The 16,518-nt window shown below is 36.6% G+C and overlaps 1 pseudogene; it reads right to left on the bottom strand.

The window, feature by feature from the left end:
- Positions 1-974: 974 nt before the first annotated feature.
- On the bottom strand, positions 975-4,406 carry LOC149213312 (pentatricopeptide repeat-containing protein At3g26782, mitochondrial pseudogene; annotated as a pseudogene).
- Between the last annotated feature and the right edge of the window lie 12,112 nt (positions 4,407-16,518).

The following is a 16,518-nucleotide window of genomic DNA, read 5'->3' as shown; positions in this document are numbered from 1 at the left end:
TAAATGAGGCTCATTACTATCATTTCTCATATATTTTATTTGATATATTATTACTTTATCCTAAGTGAATTTCATTATATTCTAAATATTTTAGATATTTAATTAGTGACCCATAGTGGTTGTCATATCCTCTAATTTCATTAGATTCTAAATATTTTAGTTATTTAATTAGTAAACCATATTGGTTGTCACATCCTCTAGAATATCACACTTTAACAAAAAAAACCATGTTTGTATCTTATATTTGAAAGTGCAATGTAATGAAAATCATTTGAAAAACCTTTTTTTTCCTTTCTTTAAACATTTATATTTCCATTACTAAAAATTACATAGTCAAGTTTCTAATTACTCTAAATGGAGTACAAAAACATAGAATTTTCTTACCCACCTGGCTTTTTTTCATCAAAATGCAAAATATCTATGAAAAAAACAAGATTTAGGATATAAAATCAATTAAAAAACTATTGTACATTAAAGATTATGATCAACATGCTATACATCCATTATAACTAATTTTCAAAAACAACCAAAATACATATTTGTATAACTAATTTTCAAAAACAACCAAAATACATATAATAAGATAAAAAATAAAAGCAAAAAAGTTTAACAATCTATTCAACATAAAATCACATTATTTAACTTAAACTCGTGAAATTAAATACATTTCCAAATATTATTCGGAAAAATTATAAAAACCTTTTAAATGCAATTAACAAAACACCCTATCATATTATATATACTTATATTTCAGTATTTTAAAAAACACCTATAAAATCTATTCTATCTTCTCATAATCATGGAACAATTTTATTAATCTCATAAAACACCCCCACCACATATATAACTGATTATGAGAACAATTTTATTAATCTCATAAAACACCCCCCACCACATATATAACTTTGTGTTGTATAGATGTCATAGCACGCAATGCACTAAAAACAGCCCACAGTATACATGTTAAATTAAATATATTACAAAATTTTGCATGTACATGTAATAATATTATATGTATCAATTATTGGACACAATTACGTAGTGTAAAAATATTTTTATGGCTTGAGCTTATCTAAACTCCTTCCCTGATCTTCTTTTGTTGCGCTTCACTCTATTACTCCGGGGTTCAGGAAGATTTGATTTGCAGAAATAGGATGCTCAAATGGTTCGTCTCTTAACATTGTCTTCAACTTCTTTCGCAGCTGAGTAGAGAGCTGCTCATCATCACATCAAAAACATATTCCTCTCTTTGTACAACTACTATTATATTCTATCTAACAAGAGATTAGTATGAGATACTAGTTTGATAGCAGAAACATATTATATATTTGTTTGAAAGCGTAAATTTGTTCTTGCTGAACAACTAGCATTACCAATAGTCACCACAAGAACAAAACCCGTCCTTAAAATGGTGGAAACGGTTTGTATCTCTTACAATAATTTCTCGCCCAACAATTTTGGAGATGAACTTAGTGGCATTGTGGCAATCATTACAAACACGAAGGTTCTTCATGATACGGATGGAGGTGCGTGGGCTTGTATTGATGATCCCAAAACTAATTGCTAGCCTTTCACTATGACTGGATAGAATGTTTTCTTTCACCTCCTCCTCCACATCTTGCAGCACAAGGGTTGTGTTAGGCACATAACCCGCCTTCTTCATTTGCCCATTCAAGGTTTCCAACCCTGCATAAATTTTTTCAGATTGAGGATGCGTTGTGTCTCCCATGAGAAATGTATGAACCTCTCTATGCACCTCAACAAAACTGTACCCTGGTTGCTTCTTCACTACCTTCTCTTTCATCATTTTCCTCAACTTTACTACATCCTCCCATCTACGTGCCTCGGCATAGATGTTTGACAGAAGTACATAATTTCCAGCATTATTTGGTTGCAATTCAAAAAGCTGTTTTGCTGCTTGTTCTCCAAGCTCAATATTGCAGTGAATTTTACAGCCCCCCAACAAGGCCCCCCACACGTTAGCATCAGGCTCTAATGACATCCTTTTGATAATCTCATGTGCTTCATCTAGATGCCCAGCACGCCCAAGAAGGTCAACCAGGCATGCATAATGCTCCAGCTTAGGTACAATGCCATAATCTGACTTCATGCACTCAAAGTATTGCCGGCCCTGGTCGACCAACCCTGCATGAGAGCAGGCAGTTAAAACAGCAGTGAAGGTGATATGATCCGGCCTTGTGCCTGCTTGTTGCATCCGGGAAAAAAGAGCAAGAGCATCCTCACCATGTCCATGAATTCCATATGCCAAAATCATAGTATTCCATGAGACCACATCTCGGATCAACATCCTGTCAAACACTTGTCGTGCAATACCTATATGCCCACATTTGGCATACATGTCTACAAGTGCATTGCCAACATCGAATTCAAATCCACTTCTTATTACATAACCATGTATCTGTTTACCTTGTTCCAGAGCCATTATATTGGCACACGCAGGAAGAACACTAACCATGGTGATTGAATTGGGTTTTATACCCTGAACTTGCATTTTCATAACGAATGCCAAGGCTTCATGGGGATAGTCACTCTGGGAATAACCAGTAATGATTGCAGTCCATGATGCAACATCTCTTTCAGGCATTCTTTCAAATAATCTGTGGGCAATGTTAACATTTCCACATTTCGCATACGTGTCTACAAGCCCGGTGCCCACAACAACATCAGATTCAAATCCACTTCTTAATGCATAACCATGGATTTGCTTAACTTTCTCCACAGCCATTAAATTGCTACATGCACGAAGAACACTAACAATGGTGATAGAATTGGGTTTTATACCCCGAGCTTGCATTCCAATAAAAAATGTGAAGGCTTCATAGGGTTTGTCACTTTGGGAATAACTGGCAATGATTGTAGTCCATGATGCAACATCTTGTTTGGGTAATCTTTCAAACAGTTTGTGTGCAATGTTAACATTACCACATTTGCCATATAGATTTACAAGCCCAGTACCCACAAGAATATTAGATTCAAAACCACTTTTGATTGCATAACCGTGGATCTGCCTACCTTGTTCCAAGGCTAATAAATGAGCACATACAGGAAGAACACTAACTATGGTTACCAAGTTGGGTTTTATTCCCTGGACTTGCATTTCATTAAAGTAGGCCAATGCTTCATAGGGGTTTCCATTCTGGGAATAACCAGCGATGATTGCATTCCATGACACAACATCTTGTTTATGCATTCTTTCAAACAATTCATTGGCAATAGTAAGATTCCCACATTTGACATACATATTTAGAAGCTCAGTAGCCACAATAACATTAGATTCAAATCCATTTTTTATTGCATAACTGTGAAGCTGCTTACCTTGTTTCAGGGCCAATAATTGTGTACATCCATGCAGAACACCAACAATGGTGACAGAGTTAGGTTTTATTCCCTGGACTTGCATATCATTGAATAATGTCAATGCTTCACCAGGTTGCCCATTCTGTGAATAACCAGCAATGATTACATTCCATGAAACAACATCTCGTTTAGACATTCTGTCAAACACTCGGCGTGCATTCTCTAGACTTCCGCACTTGACATACATTGACACCAGAGCAGTACCCACAAAAACATCCAATTCAAACCCCCTTGCGATGATATCATCATGAATTTTTCTTCCTGCTTGCAGATCTGACAGGCTTGCGCATGCATTGATTGCAGAAATAAATACCACCTTGTCCAGATTCATGCCTGCGCGTTGCATTTGATAATACATCCTCAGAGCTTTCGCCCACAAGCCATTCTTTACATATTCTCTGATCGTGTCATTCGATAATAAAGCATTGCCTCCTTTGTGTATAGCCGTTTGCGTGAATTGGCTTTGGTCGACATATGCATTTGCAGAAGCTGAAACTCCTCTCCCCCTTTTCACTTGATTTTTACGCCGCTGTTTAACTGCTGCGGCTAAAAAAATGGAGGTGGGGATAGAAGAACTGCCATAAAAATAAAAACAAAGATAATAAGAATGGAGATGCGTGTGATGGAATGAAGTTTCAATCAGAGATGGAGAGGGGCACAGGCATGAAGAAGGTAGAGAAAATAGCGAGATATCCATCATACACCAGTCAAAACAGGGGAGTAGATAGCCTAACATAACATGCCCATAATGAAAACTAATTTCTCTGGTCCAACAATATGTTCATCTGTTTGTTAGAATGTTTGTGTCCGTCATTGTTCAGAGTAATTTCTCTGCAAAACCAACATGTTCATCCTTTTGTTGGAATGTTTAAGGTCGTGTTGCGGAGGCTATGGATTTCACAAACACTATTTGATTTAGATTGTTATGACGTTTGTACGGAATCTCGGCATAATCATCCTTGCGAGTCACATTTCCCTGTTTCATGAGTGCAGTGGAGAGTGAGAGTTATTCTGAACCTTCTTTTTAAGGTCGAAAATAGCCTGTTCAAACTTTATTCAACATCAAAGATAATGTCTTGGATATTTTATTATATTATTTACCTCGATAATATATTTTTATTAAATTAATTTTAATGATAATTTTAACTTATCGAGACATTTTTGAAACTTTGTCAAAAAAAATTCCTTTGGTGTGAGTCTTGTGGTAGTAGGGCACTTTCAGTATCAATAATTTGTTTTATTTGTTATTGGTTAAAAACATAAAATATAAAAATTATTTATTATTGCTTAAAAATATAAACACTATAGTAATTATTAATATATTAATAGAAAATAAATTATATAAACATTATAATAATTATTAATAGTAAAATAAATTATAAGTAGTTAGAGAAAGATTCTTGGCAAAAATCACATGGAATCTCATTCGTCCACGCGTTTCGAACCAACTAGTGTGGTTCATCGTCAGGACAAGTTGAAAAAACAGATCTAGCTCATCATGCTAAATAGCCTGAGCGGAGCCTCCAACAGCTATCTAGCTCATCATGCTAAATAGTAGCCTCCAACAGCTATCTTTCCTAACGGCTAGTTTGACTCAACGACAGGGGTCAAAATTATTATAATAGTTTAATTCTTAAAAATAAATAAATTATTATTAAGGGTAAATGGTACGAGACCTAATAATTAAAAATTATAAGTTAATTAATAATTTAAAAGGAAAATTAGTCAAATAAATGACCTTGAAATGCCTAAAAAATATAAATAATTTTATTTAAAAGTATTAAAAAATAAAAAGTAATAAAGAAAATCAAAGTTAATAATTAAAAATTATAATTTAATTAATAATTTAAAAGGAAAATTAGTTAATTAAATGACCTTATAATAAATGGATAAGTGAAATGCCTAGATATATAGAGTAATAAATAAAATATTATTATTGAGGGTATTTGGCACAAGACCTAATAATTAAAAATTATAAGTTAATTAATAATTTAAAAGGAAAATTCGTTAAATAAATGACCTTATAATAAGGGAATAAGTTAAATGCCTAGGAAATATATGAAGAATATATAAAAATAATCGTATTTAAAAGTATTATTAAAATTGTATGTTAATTAAAAATAATAAAAGGTAATAAAGAGAATCAAAGTTAATAAAAATTATAAGTTAGCTAATAATTTAAAAGGAAAATTAGTTAATTAAATGACCTTATAATAAAGGATAAGTTAAATGCCTAGATATATAGAGTAATATATAAATTAATTTTATATAAAAGTATTATTAAAAATGTATGTTAATTAATAAAAGGTAATTAAGCTATAAAAAGGACCTTATAAGTTCATAATATAATAAAGAAAATCAAAGGATGATATGTTAGGTTGGAAATTAGTTAAAAATATAAGCGGTAAAAAATTTTGAAAGGAAAATTAGTTATATGAAGGTTCTTAAATAAAAATAATCAATATATAAAAATAATAGGAATTAAAATGGAAAAATAGGCATAAAGGACCTTGAAATATCAGAAGAAATAGGTTGCTATCACCCGAATAAAAACTAATAAATAAATAACCAAAAATGAAAAATAAAAATCGAAAAATAAATAAATCAATAAATTAAAAATAATAATAATAATAATAAAATAAGTAAAAATAAAGATAAAATACACAAAAAACCAAAGAGGACGGAAAAACGACTATGAAGAGAGGGCTGGGACCCAACACCTACTGACTTTCCAACCATCCTCTCTATTGAGATTGCTTGGTCTCTTTTCAATCTCAAGCACTTCCCTGAATTTTCGATGATGGAAATGCGAAACCTTAGCAATAACACTAGCTTCTTCAATACAAACATGATGATTGGTTTTCTCAGCATGTTCAGCCAAAGCGGAGTTCCTGGTGTCCATCTTCCGTATGTTCAAGGGACCACTGATAGAATTGGTAGGATTCTCAGGAGACAGTATCCCTGTGTCCTTTAGGCCCATGAACACCATTCGTTCGTCCCTCAGATTAGTGAAGGATCCCATCGACCCTAAAGATATGAAGGGTGTTTATATGATCCCTTGTTCCTGTGGGACCCCCTATATTGGGGACACTGGTCATTCCATTAATCAGAGGATTAGCGAGCATGTATCAGATCTGAAGCATAGGAGGTCTAAGTCTTCCGCTTTGGCTGAACATGCTGAGAAAACCAATCATCATGTTTGTATTGAAGAAGCCAGTGTTATTGCTAAGGTTTCGCATTTCCATCATCGAAAATTCAGGGAAGCGCTTCAGATTAAAAAGAGACCAAGCAATCTCAATAGAGAGGATGGTTGGAAAGTCAGTAGGTGTTGGGTCCCAGCCCTCTCTTCATAGTCGTTTTTCCGTCCTCTTTTGTTTTTTTGTGCCTTTTATCTTTATTTTTACTTATTTATTATTATTATTATTATTATTATTAATTTATTGATTTATTTATTTTTCGATTTTTATTTTTAATTTTTGGTTATTTATTTATTAGTTTTTATTCGCGTGATAGCAACCTATTTCTTCTGATATTTGAAGGTCCTTTATGCCTATTTTTCCATTTTAATTCCTATTGTTTTTATATATTGATTATTTCATTTAAGGGCCTTCATATAACTAATTTTCCTTTCAAAAATTTTTACAGCTTATATTTTTAACTAATTTCCGATCTAACATATCATCCTTTGATTTTCTTTATTATATTCTGAACTTATAAGGTCCTTTTTATAGCTTAATTACCTTTTATTAATTAACATACAATTTTTAATAGTATTTTTAAATAAAATTAATTTATATATTACTCTATACATCTAGGCATTTAACTTATCCTTTATTATAAGGTCATTTAATTGACTAATTTTCCATTTAAGGTCCTTTTTATAGCTTAATTACCTTTTATTAATTAACATACATTTTTAATAATACTTTTATATAAAATTAATTTATATATTACTCTATATATCTAGGCATTTAACTTATCATTTATTATAAGGTCATTTAATTAACTAATTTTCCTTTTAAATTATTAACTAACTTATAATTTTTATTAAGTTTGATTCTCTTTATTACCTTTTATTATTTTTAATTAACATACAATTTTAATAATACTTTTAAATAAGATTTTTTTTTTTGTAAGCTTCGGTAGGACCCACTCATTTTCCACTTTACAACCTCTCATTTTCCACTTTTTACAACCTCCGCAGGATTCGAACTTGGGTGGGGGGTGTGAAAGCCATCCGCCCCAGCCATTACATCATGCACATCATGTGCAATACTTTTAAATAAGATTATTTTTATATATTCTTCGTATATTTCTTAGGCATTTAACTTATTCCCTTATTATAAGGTCATTTATTTAACCAATTTTCCTTTTTAAATTATTAATTAACTTATAATTTTTAATTATTAGGTCTCGTGCCAAATACCCTCAATAATAATATTTTATTTATTACTCTATATATCTAGGCATTTCACTTATCCATTTATTATAAGGTCATTTAATTAACTAATTTTCCTTTTAAATTATTAATTAAATTATAATTTTTAATTATTAACTTTGATTTTCTTTATTACCTTTTATTTTTTAATACTTTTAAATAAAATTATTTATATTTTTTAGGCATTTCAAGGTCATTTATTTGACTAATTTTCCTTTTAAATTATTAATTAACTTATAATTTTTAATTATTAGGTCTCGTACCATTTACCCTTAATAATAATTTATTTATTTTTACGAATTAAACTATTATAATAATTTTGACCCCTGTCCTTGAGTCAAACTAGCCGTTAGGGAAGATAGTTGTTGGAGGCTCCGCTCAGACTATTTAGCATGATGAGCTAGATCTGTTTCTTCAACTTGTCCTGACGATGAACCACACTAGTTAGTTCGAAACGCGTCGACAAATGAGATTCCATGTGATTTTCGCTGAAGAATCTTTCTCTAACTTGATATGGATCACAGAAGCCTAAACTCTATTAAATTATAAATAATATAATGAAAAATTTAATGTCTAAATATAACAGTGAGATTATTACTATTCTTGTTATTTGTCATACTATCTTGTATTTGCGTTAAATGGTTTTATTTTTTATCCCTAGTATAGAGAAGGACAGGTGCAATATAGGTTTATGTTGTGGTCAACAACAACCCCCCCCCTCTTTGCTTGATATTAGCAATAACGTCGAGCAAAGGGGGGACCCTGAACAAAAAATCCCAAAAATATTTTGTTAAATTTTTGTATTTTTCTCCCTAAGGCTTAAATCGCATCGCAAAGAAAGGTTAAAGCATTACTTAAAACGCGAAAAGTAAAATTGCGAAAGAGCGACACGAAGTTCATCGCGTCGCATGCATCTCAAATGCGCTCTAAAAGGAGGACCTCCAAGAAGCGCCGATTGCCGATATGCGACATCGCACATCGCAAACGTCACGCTATGGCACCATGAACCATTGAATAAAATCTGCGATCTGCGATCTGCGATGACTGCAATCTGCGATATCAGTAAACTGCGATCTGAAAAGACTCACCACACGATAAATCCAAGACCAAGCGCGCGCCTTAAAGGAAATTAATGACGCATGCAGCAGGATCGCGGATTCCAGACTATCAGACAACCGGCACTGATGAAATTAGACTATCCAGGACTCAGAGTCAAAGGCGCACAAAAGCAGCGTGTTCACAAAAGATCTTGAAGCTCAGACTGGGTAAAGCAGAAAGAGAAACGCAAAAGAAGGAGGACGCTCCAGAAAAGCCTGGAACAAAGAGCGGAAACAATTCTCGAAACAGGGGATTGTCCATACAGCGCGACTCCTAACCCACTCAGTCATTCGCACGACCAGAAACCGAAACAGCAACAGCAAAATCAGTTCGAGAAGAACCTGGGTTGTGCTAAGTATACACGCGGCGAATACACCCAGCTAGAGAAAGGTTTTCGAAAATATCTTCTGGTCTGTCAGAAGGAGGTGCCAGCTCTTGTTATTTCCACTTTTATCTCCCGAGCAAAAGAAGAAGGCAGCCAGCCGACTCTTCCCAGGAAAGCATTGCGCTGTTGACAGCACTAAAGAGAATATACAGAAACGGTCAGAAATTAGATTTAAAGTTTTAGAAATAAATTTGCTTTTAGTAAAGGGCGGTCATTTGAAGCCGATTCCCTAGATTCGTGTAATTAATATCAATTAGCTAGTAGTATTTAACCCTTCTCATGGCATTTGGAGAGGGGTCCGGAAATCTGTCAAAAAACTTGTCCTCAGAACATGCACTTCTGCACCCTCAGAGGAGTTTTTTGATGAATGGATGGATCGAGATTTATTTATGTTTGCATTTTAATGTCTGTTACTGATGTTGTACTTCTGTACTCTTAGCAGATATTAGAAACAAGTAGAAGTAAATCATTATTGCTTGAAGTTTATTAGTGAAATCAGTCATAAATGGTACTTTTATCTCTTGACTAAATTCTGCTAGTATCCCTAAAGTGATATACAGCTGAGTTCTTTATATGTTACTGTATGAATGTCTGTATTACCATTTGGCACTTCTGTACGGTGGAGTCATTTATTTATGCTTGACATATAGAAAACTGATTATGCGATATGTTGTTCACAACTACTCTGCCTAACTTCTTATGCAGAATGGTTTATCTTTATCGATTTATATTCTGATAACAGTTGAATGATCTTTATTACCAGCTGTTGTTAGAAATCTTTCTAGATCGCATAACAAAAGAGAACACCCCGGGTTAGCGTAGATTAGATGTATTGTTTCTCTTCATTAGATCACATTAGTATAGAAGTAGTTTAGTTGTTAGAATTAAGACTAGTTCAGAGAAACCTTTTAGATTAATATCATCAAACTCTACACACACACGCACACCCTTCACTTTGGGAAACTGGTCCCATTACCCCCAGTCGGACCCGCTACTCCAAAGGGGCAAGGAGCTGCCAACCAGGTTCCGGACCGGGTGGGTATCCCCCTTGTTGTTGACCCGACTTCAGGGCCCTCAACATTTCTGGCGCTAGAAGGAGGGCACGAGCTATGAATGGCGCATAATTCAAAATCCAAATACCATTCTGAGAGCAAATCACCCTCACCAACTTCCCCGACTTCTCCAGTACGACTAAACTCGGAACTAGAAGTCGCTCGGACATCCACCGCTGCTATACACCCCGATACATCAGACCGTCCTATTTTCGATCCCCCTGAAGTTCAAACGTTGATCCGTAAACTCCAGGGATTCTCTATTTTCACCCAGAAGTCTGATAAATCTAAAGGCAGCTTGACTTCGCAATACAACCCTGCTCATCCCCTGACCCGATTGAAGAGTGAAAAGTTTGGCATCCAGCCAACTGAAACCCCTCTCCCTACTAGGAAAAGAGCAAGGAAAGCACTTCCAGAGTCTGACAGAGAGACTCTTTCATCCACTTCGTCCATTTCAACTCCCTCTCCGCGAAGTCTACCACCCACGTCGTCACCTCAAAACACTCATCCATCTCCCACAACCCTTCCTCCGCAATCGTCGAAGATCGTAACATCTCCATCTTCTCAACATCAAAGATCATCTTCTGCACTTTTTTTAACTAGTCACTCAGCGATGGCCCAATCTCCATGGAACAATCCTGGGGCGGTTTTAATGCCTCTACCCCTAAGTCCAATACCTGCCCATCCTGAGAAATGGCTGCCGAAATTCAATCCAGAAACAGGAATGCTATCTGAAGAACATATCAATAATTTCATGCTTTCTGTTAATCTCAACGGAGTTACCAACGAAGATGCCATGGTCCGACTTTTCCCCTATACAATGCAAGGGACAACCGGGTCATGGTACTTTTCGCTGCCCTCCAGATCTATCACCAGCTGGGACATTTTTCAAAATCAATTTCTCACCAAATTCGGCGATGATAGATCGATAGCGACACTGATCAACGATTTATCCAATCTCAAAGCTGAGGCTAGAGAACCCATTAAAGATTTTAACTTACGGTTTAACAAAATCCTCAACAAAATCCCCGCTGCTTCTCAACCCAGCGAGGAAGTAAGATGCGAATGGTACATCACGGCCTTACCTTCAAACTTGGCCATCTTCGTAGATAGGGCGAGCAAGACAACCTTAGTCAAAAATTTGGCTGAGGCGTTGGCAGTTGAAAGACGCGTAGTAGCCCTAGAAAAGAGATCTACAATCGAAGAGCGTAAATCCAAGAAAATCTTTTTCAAAGAAGACACCAAGAAGAAGCAAACGAAAGATCCTTTCGACATGGAAGGATTACAAAAGGTATTAAAGGCCATGTCCAATGAGATGATTGATATAAGGCAACAAGTAGCAGAATCGTCCCCAAGAAAGCCTTTTAGGAGTTTTAAGAGAAATCCTCCTATGGAGACAAAGCCACCCAACGTGGTCTCAAACGTGGAATCTAACGAAGAAGAAGAAGAAAGCACCATCGAAAGTTGAAACGCAGACCGACGATGAAGAAGTGGTGGAACTGCAAGGAATGTGGGATTTCATCCTCCCACAAGAGGAAGATCAAGAAGCACTTTCGGTCAGCACACGAAGCGGAAATCAGCTTGATCCTCCCCAGAATATCCCAAAACAGAAGGGCGCAAGCCCTGCAGCAAAAGAAAGGGTCGCACCAAAGAAAAAAACTGTTAAAGCGACCTCCTTTAGCCCAGTCCAATCAGAACAAACGCCTCCATCAAAGACACTAATAGTGTCGGATGAAATGGAGTATAACATCATCGATGACATGAAAAAGACTAGGGCTAATATCACCTTGTACGAGTTGAGCAAATTGAAACACCAACAGAAAATCATGATGAAAGAGTTACACGCCGTACCTACTACGCCTTTACCTACAGCCGTAGCTTCCCATAATATAGGAAGACCTCCAATCAACATGATCAATAAAATCGATCCAAATGACATCGCTTTGATTGGAGGGAGATCTAGATCTCATACTCCTCCTTTCCTCCTCACTTATGAAATCTTTAATAGAAACGTGCACAACTGGTTGGTTGATTATGGTGCTTCAACCAATATTCTACCCAAGTCAATATGTGCCAAACTCAACGTTCAACAGCAAAAATCCGCAGTGCGCATAGTTCAACTTGATCGATCACAAGTCGAAGTGATAGGCGAACTGAATCAAGTGACCATAAGACTGTCGTCTAACCCCAAGGTATGCCAAGTTATCGACATCCTAGTGGCTGACATCCCTGAATTTTATGGCCTGATTCTTAGCAGAGACTGGTTCGAGAAACTCCACGGATACTTTTCGACCGACTGGTCGCACATGTGGTTACCCTTCAACGGGAAACCAAATCAAATAAAGGTTGAACGAGAATTGCACCAAAAATACATAGTGACGGATTTGGAAGGAGAGAATGAAGCCATAGCATACAACAACAACATCATAGGCAACTACTCGGTAGACTCTTTCCTCGGAAATTTCAATGCTCACATATCACCATATTTAGAAAATTCAGTTTTGTCCCAAGTAGAAAACTTTTCCCAGACTGATGATTCAAAATGTGTTAGTTTCTTAGATAACCCTGTAAATACTTCTTTATTTTGGAAATTATATTTTGATGGCTCTAAATCCAACGAGGGAGCGGGAGCAGGATGCGTTTTGATTAGCCCTGACGGAAATAAGACCATGCTCACATGCAGATTGGAGTTCGATTGCACGAACAACACAGCGGAATACGAAGCCTTGGTGCAAGGCCTATACAAAGCAATCGGCTGCAACGTCAAATATCTTCAAGTCTTTGGAGATTCCGAGATCGTCGTCAAACAGGTACGTAACACCATACACTGCCTGTCTAGTCATTTAAAGCACTATCAATATTTAGTACAAGATCTCACTGCACATTTTACAGCGTTCAATATTTCGTCAATCTCGAGATTTCACAACGCAAGCGCAGACCTGTTAGCTAACGTAGCCTCCAGACTCATTCCCTCTGAAGACTTTAGTCCAGATAGGTTTTCGATAGAATTTATTTTTAAACTATCTATCCCTGACAACATCACTAACTGGAGAGTATTCAACGACGACCCAGACATCGTAAGTTTCCTCACCTCCGAAGGATCCTACTCAAACCAGATAATCGACGAAGACTGTCATAATCACCAGATACAACAAAATAACACTGATAATGCCATACCCAAATCGGTGGTCAAACTAGAAGACTTATACGACTTGAAAAGTCGGTTCAAAAGGTCAGCTAATGCCAAACTTTACAGTTCGACTCTGAACTATGAATCAGTAAACCTAGGAACCGATGAGAAGCCGCAAAACGTTAATCTAGGCCAAGGCCTGGCTCCTGAAGAAAAATCACCATATATTCGTCTTCTACGACAGTACAAAAACGTCTTCGCCTGGAATTACGATGAGCTGAAAACTTACAACACTTCTATCATTCAACACACTATCCCCATGATTGACAACGAGAAACCTATCCAGCAGAAGCTCAGAAAAATCCACCCCAACTTGGAAAGTCAGATAAAAACTGAGCTGAATAAATTTTTGAGAGCCAGAATAATCTTCCCGGTCAGACATTCCAAATGGGTATCCAATACGGTACCCGTTAGGAAGAAAAACGGAGATATTAAAAAAATCTGTATCGACTTCCGGAACCTCAACAAAGCCTGTCAGAAAGACAATTTCCCCCTCCCACCTATGGAGAAAATATTACAGGCAGTCGCAGGCTCAGAGTTAATGTCTTTCCTAGACGGATTTTCAGGATATAACCAAGTGTTGGTACACCCAGATGATCAGTTAAAAACCACCTTCCGAACTAAATGGGGTACCTACGCGTATCGGAAAATGCCGTTCGGTCTGATCAATGCCGGCCCTACTTTTCAAAGGGCCATAGACATCGCGTTTAAAGGTTTAGTCAACAAATCGGTAGTGATTTACCTGGATGATATAACTGTGTACTCCAAGAACCGAAACGACCACCTCAAAGATTTGAAGCAAATCTTTCAGAGATGTTTAAGGTATGGGATCTCGCTTAACCCGAAGAAATATTTTTTCACGTTGAGTGAAGGAAAATTGCTAGGATTCATAGTGTCCAAATCTGGCATTCACATTGAACCTGACAGAATCAAAGAAATTTCCGAGATATCCATGCCCCATAACAAAAAGACCATGTAATCTTTCCTAGGACAGATCAATTTTGTCAAAGATTTGTCCCAGATTTTTCACGTATTATTTCTCCTTTACAAAAAATGATAAAAAAGAATTCGAACTTTAAATGGGGTCTAGACGAGCACGAAGCGTTTAATTTAATCAAACAAGCCATCATCAACGCTCCATCTCTAGCAACCCCAAACTTTTCAGAGCCTTTTGTCTTATACACGTTTGCCTCAGAGAATTCTTATGCTGCAATCTTGACTCAAGCGAATCAAGAAAAGGTAGAAGCTCCGATCGCATTCTTTAGCTCAAACTTACAAGGTGCTCAGCTGAAATATTCAGACGTAGAGAAACAGGCATATGTCGTTTTTAAAGCAATTAAATATTTCAGACCATTCTTGCTAAAGGCCCATACCAAGGTCATAGTACCGTTCCCAGCGGTAAGAAATCTCCTGATATAGAAGGATGTGGGCGAAAGGAGAGCGAATTGGATCACCGCCTTGCAAGAATACGACCTGGAGATCAAGCCGGCGCACATCGTTCGAGGCCAAGGCTTATGCAAGATGTTAGCTGGAGCATCGCAAATCCCCGAAAAATCGTCTGAAGAGGTACACGCGTATGAGGTAAGCCTAAACGACGCAGAATCATTATATGCTGACATCATTTATTTCCTGAAGAACGGGCATGCTCCATTTCACCTGGATCACATCAAGAAGAGAGCCCTGAGATTAAAAGCCAAACAATACCAACTCGTGAATGATGTCCTGTTTAAAAGAAATTATGATTCTGTGCTTCTTAGATGTCTTGAGAAAACTGAAGCCGAAAAGGTTTTGCAGGAACTCCACAATGGACCAGCAGGTGGACACTATGCTGGAGAAGCCACCGCGCACAAAATCTTACGTGCAGGATACTACTGGCCCACGATGTTCAAAGACTCGTACAATCACGTAAGAAAATGCCAAGTCTGCCAGACTGCTGCAGGAAAACAAAAGAAGTCATCCATGCCACTGCAGCCGGTTAACATCGAACAGCCGTTCAGCCAATGGGGCCTGGACATAATAGGTGAGATCGTTCCTCACTCCTCTAAACAGCATAGGTACATCCTCACGGAAACTGACTATTTTACTAAATGGGTAGAGGCAGTTCCTCTCAAGACAACTAATTCTGAAAATATTATTGAATTCATAGATCAGTTTATCATTACTAGGTTTGGATTTCCAACGGCCTTAATATTCGATAATGCTTCATATTTTTCTGGAAATACCATGACTGAGTTCGCGCTCAAAAGAGGGTTCAAACTGAAGTATTCTGCCAACTACTATCCGCAAGGTAATGGGTTGGCTGAATCAACGAACAAGAACCTAATCAGGATTATCAAAAAGACAGTTGACCAAAACCAAAAGAATTGGCATAAAGCGCTAGTAAACGCCCTATGGGCAGACAGAATTACAAAGAAAGCCTCTATCGGCACTTCTCCCTTTAATTTAGTTTACGGGAGAGAAGCAGTTCTTCCTACTCACTTAGTCATTCCCTCCTTGTCCTTAGTACAATACATTGATGAAGTATCCACTTCTCCCTTACAACTAAGGCAAACGGAAATAATCAAGCTAGAAGAACAACGAGAACAGGCCAAGAAAACCCATGCTCACCACCAAGCGCTGATAAAATCCTCTTTTGATTCAAACATAATGACCAGAAAAAACTTTCAGATGGGAGATTTAGTTTTGAAGTGGGATAAGGCACATGAAGAAAAGGGCAAACATACGAAATTCCAGAAGTTGTGGCTTGGTCCTTTTCAGATTGTAGAGGTCATAGGCCCGTCGACTTTTGTGTTGCAGGACTTAACAGGCAGAAGAGATTCTCTGCCTGTAAATGGACAAATCCTCAAAATGTATTTTCCATAGAAGGTTATCCTTCTAATTTTTGTAGGATAATTTTAGTTTTATTTTTATAAATAAGGTTGGTTGTGAGTGATCATAAATTGTATTTATGAAGAATGTACCATTTCTCTATCAGATT

Source organism: Pinus tabuliformis, chromosome 1_1 (genome assembly GCF_031772625.1).
Source record: "Pinus tabuliformis cultivar Carrire ecotype Pingquan chromosome 1_1, CPIR1, whole genome shotgun sequence".
In the NCBI taxonomy this organism is placed as follows: Eukaryota; Viridiplantae; Streptophyta; class Pinopsida; order Pinales; family Pinaceae; genus Pinus; species Pinus tabuliformis.
Note: the sequence above shows the minus strand (reverse complement) of the source record. Positions and strands in the feature narration are given on the sequence as shown.